The 4,844-nt window shown below is 33.4% G+C and overlaps 1 long non-coding RNA gene across 1 annotated transcript; it reads right to left on the minus strand.

Moving 5' to 3' along the window:
• Positions 1 to 1,467: 1,467 nt before the first annotated feature.
• On the minus strand, positions 1,468 to 3,749 carry LOC141314564 (uncharacterized). The gene is made up of 3 exons (XR_012350137.1): positions 3,432 to 3,749; positions 2,684 to 2,780; positions 1,468 to 1,575 (listed from the first exon to the last, which is right to left on the minus strand). It is a non-coding gene; the product is annotated as an uncharacterized lncRNA (long non-coding RNA).
• Positions 3,750 to 4,844: the final 1,095 nt, after the last annotated feature.

The raw sequence follows: 4,844 nt of genomic DNA on the forward strand, positions 1-4,844 counted from the left end.
GACCCTGAAATGTCAGAAAACAGCTTTTCAGCGCAAAACAAAGTTGGTTCAGGCAATGCAAGCTGAATCTTGGTCCCACATTAAATTTACACTCTGTGCATGAATAAAAGCTATTTTGCAACACAGAGAAACATATCTGAAGGTGTTAGAAGTGTTTTGCATGATTTTTGAAGTTAGACTCTGAAATGTCAGAAAACAGCTTTTCAGCGCAGAACAAAGTTGGTTCAGGCAATGCAAGCTGAATCTTGGTCCCACTTTAACTTTGCAGTCTGTGCATGAATAAAACCTATTTTGCAACACAGAGAAACATATCTGAAGGTGTTAGAAGTGTTTTGCATGATTTTTGAAGTTAGACCCTGAAATGTCAGAAAACAGCTTTTCAGCGCAGAACAAAGTTGGTTCAGGCAATGCAAGCTGAATCTTGGTTCCACTTTAAATTTAAACTCTGTGCATGAATAAAAGCTATTTTGCAACACAGAGAAACATATCTGAAGGTGTTAGAAGTGTTTTGCATGATTTTTGAAATTAGACTCTGAAATGTCAGAAAACAGCTTTTCAGCGCAGAACAAAGTTGGTTCAGGCAATGCAAGCTGAATCTTGGTCCCACTTTAAATTTACACTCTGTGCATGAATAAAAGCTATTTTGCAACACAGAGAAACATATCTGAAGGTGTTAGAAGTGTTTTGCATGATTTTTGAAGTTAGACCCTGAAATGTCAGAAAACAGCGTTTCAGCGCAGAACAAAGTTGGTTCAGGCAATGCAAGCTGAATCTTGGTCCCACTTTAACTTTGCAGTCTGTGCATGAATAAAAGCTATTTTTCAACACAGAGAAACATATCTGAAGGTGTTAGAAGTGTTTTGCATGATTTTTGAAGTTAGACCCTGAAATGTCAGAAAACAGCTTTCCCATACCGAAATGTAATATATGTGCTTATATGAAATACCCATGTATTAAATACATGTCTTGTATATGCCATATCCATATATGATTCCTATTAGAAAATGGAACAATTTCATATATTGACATATAAGTCTACCCCATACAAAAATATATGTTTATGTATGTATAATACATGTATTGCCATATATGGAATGTATATAATTATTAATATATGTGAGATATATGCATTTTTTTATTATGTTATATACAAATTAGACATATATGAAACCATATATTTCATGCATATTTAATATTTTAATATGTGATCTTTGATCTTTAAATACAGGACACATGTGAGACACTACACTCTACAAAGTTGCAGTGCATTGCACATTTCACACCTTGAGCCTTAAATGTTAAATGGTACAGTAAGCTACACAAAGAAACATCTTTATTTAAACATAATTTATTTAAATAGGGAAAAAAATGTTAGTGACATGTACAATCAAACAGAAAAAAAGAAACAATTACATATATAACTGATCAAAACACTGAACAGGCATAAGAAACAGAACATCAATTGTAGTGGTCCAGCTAAAGGTCTACAGGTTTGTATTCCCACAGCTTGGTTAGTTTTTGGTTTATTGCCATCCCCAGAAGGCCCCAGGTGAAGAAATGTCTGGATTCCAGCATCTGTATAAAAAAAAAAAGATAAAAGTTAGATTTTGATAAGATAATTACAATAAATTTTCTGAACCATATACTTAAGACTTGCAATCCAACATTGTACCAAAGTGATAAACTACTAGAAGATGACAAATATACTGAATATTAAACAGTTGGTAAAGTTAAAGATTATTTTAAAACTGCAGAATACTAATTATGTATATATGTTTGTAAGTTGTAGTTGTAAAATATTCCCAGATACCACAAGGACATGGCAGAACAACAGAGCACAGCCTGCATGCCCATTCAAATAATATGTCTCTATATACATGAAGAACTAAAATATAGTAGTCCAAATGCTCAATGACAGAGTTCACAGCTAAGGTTACAATTTAATTTGCTATTTAGCATCAATTAAATAAAGTGTTGACATTCAAATTACCTAATATGTGCATCGTTTTGGCCTGGAGAAAACAGGGGTGGAACTATGGATTTTTGAATGACAATTTTGATTAAATCCCCTAAAATAAGGTCCGCCATTCACACAAACTCATAATCCTTTCACATTTTATTCTATGACATAAAAAAACACCAGTTAAACCCCACTTTTGATTCGTATTTTAATTTTTAAACTCTTATGTTTCTTAAAAAAGATGGTTGCTAACATGCTGCTAAATGGGACTGCAGGGCCTGTCGGAGGCATTAAACGTCATCACGCCAAACAGTTTATCAATTTACTGTGTTTTGCATTGTAGTGTAATTTATAGTGCAATTAATTGTAGAATAATCAATTAATAGTTTCCCGCACCACATTTACTGCCTTTGTCACAATGAAAGTGAAACTTTAATAATCTATAGTGCTTAAAGCCACGTTTAAGATAAATGTTTACGGCCATATGAAGCTGTTAGAAACAGATAGATTGAGGATTTTCTAGAAGCAAGGATAAAATAATATTTTGTGTACCCACCCTAACAACATGATAGCTAAAATGTGGTACTTGATTCACTAAAATAAGTTTAATCTTACCATATCCAAAACCTCTACAGTTATTTAATAGATTAAATGCACTAGAATTTTATTAAATAGTACACGGAGACACATATTTTGTTGATTTGATTTGTCTACATATTTAACCTTTTCTGTGTAGACGCTCCATCATTCACATCACTGCCATCCACATCTGCAGGTTCGGCCTCCATTTCTGTTTTCTGAGAATTTCGGGACTCATTACCTATTCATGGGACACAAACGAGAATAGCACAATTATCAGCAAAGATATGAACAAAATTTAGTACGATAGATTAACCATATTTTTAAAACCCCATAATCACATCCTTTAGTGTACTGTACCTTTATGCAATGTACACAACATGCATGTGCTTATGCACCCACTCTAGGCATGTCACTGACATGTCAATGCACTTGGTGCAATATAACCAAGTACTGTAATTTACTATATGAATTCAAGGTGCTTTTATTTAAATAATTCCATTTTTTGCAGTTTTATAGTTCTAGTCTAGACTACATCTCAGAGATAAACATTATAATTTTCATCCGTTATTTTTGTCAGACAGCTTTAAATAATTTCCAAATGTGGCATTGCTTATTCAGTGAAAACAATGAGCTCACAGTATCTCCATACAGATTGTTCATTAACCTACCCAGTAGCTAAAATTAACTTTAATGCAAGCAAATTGCAAAACACATCAATGCAGCTGTAATCATAACATCATATATAAAACAATGCAAGGGAATATTTTAAAAAACTTATCTGCTCTATATAGAGACAGAGGCTCTTGCAGACCAAAACAATCATATAACACTTAGTTTCTATGAAATATTAGCGTAGAAATAAAGCGTTGAGTAAATTAGCATACATTACCTGCACCGCTGCCACATTCAAAGGCGTTTCATCGTTTCCTCTCAGTGATGTCGGTCTGTCTTCGTGCCCGTCTATAAAATCATTGTCGTTTATTATGTGAATGTATTGGCCCATTTGTTATCCTTCCACTTACTAAGAAAAACATCTTACCGCAGATGACTTGTATCATTGCCCAGCCATTGCTCAGACTCTGCCGTTAGCGCGGGTGAGTTTGAATTTTGGCGCATGCGCAGTAGCGGTGTTGTGACATACGCACTCAATCGCTCATGTATTTTAATGAAATGCGTTTTAGTTCATTGATGATGACAGCACATATGGACAAACAGTTACATGAAGTGTTTTCCCCCTCAATAACTCCATAATACATTCGTTTTACTACAAGTAACTAGTATATTGGCATTTTTTGAACAGGTTATATATTCATCTGTATTTTTTCCCCAGAAAACTGAATTGAAACAATAAAGTTAAGCAAAAAAATATTTTGTTATGTGATTTACAATAAGCAGTATCTTTTAGGCATAAATGGTTAATAAACTTGCATAAATTCAAAATATACATTGGTAATTTTGATATATATTGTTAACATATATGGTCTTATCATATAATACAATATACAATTTTAATATATATTGTAAACATATATGGTCATAACATGCAATACCATATAAAAGTTGACCATATATATACTTTCAATATATGTTTATATACAAATTGTACTATGGGAAATTCATATATGTTATAAACATATATCTACATATATCCAGAAGATGGCTATATGTGATAATAATATATTGCCCTATATTTAACATATATGAGAGTAGCACTTCTGATATAGGGACATATATGTCATATATTACATTTCGGTATGGGTTTCAGCGCAGAACAAAGTTGGTTCAGGCAATGCAAGCTGAATCTTGGTCCCACTTTAACTTTGCAGTCTGTGCATGAATAAAACCTATTTTGCAACACAGAGAAACATATCTGAAGGTGTTAGAAGTGTTTTGCATGATTTTTGAAGTTAGACTCTGAAATGTCAGAAAACAGCTTTTCAGCGCAGAACAAAGTTGGTTCAGGCAATGCAAGCTGAATCTTGGTCCCACTTTAAATTTACACTCTGTGCATGAATAAAAGCTATTTTGCAACACAGAGAAACATATCTGAAGGTGTTAGAAGTGTTTTGCATGATTTTTGAAGTTAGACCCTGAAATATCAGAAAACAGCGTTTCAGCGCAGAACAAAGTTGGTTCAGGCAATGCAAGCTGAATCTTGGTCCCACTTTAACTTTGCAGTCTGTGCATGAATAAAAGCTATTTTTCAACACAGAGAAACATATCTGAAGGTGTTAGAAGTGTTTTGCATGATTTTTGAAGTTAGACCCTGAAATGTCAGAAAACAGCTTTTCAGCGCAGAACA

Source organism: Garra rufa, unplaced genomic scaffold (assembly GCF_049309525.1).
Source record: "Garra rufa unplaced genomic scaffold, GarRuf1.0 hap1_unplaced_008, whole genome shotgun sequence".
Taxonomy (NCBI): domain Eukaryota; kingdom Metazoa; phylum Chordata; class Actinopteri; order Cypriniformes; family Cyprinidae; genus Garra; species Garra rufa.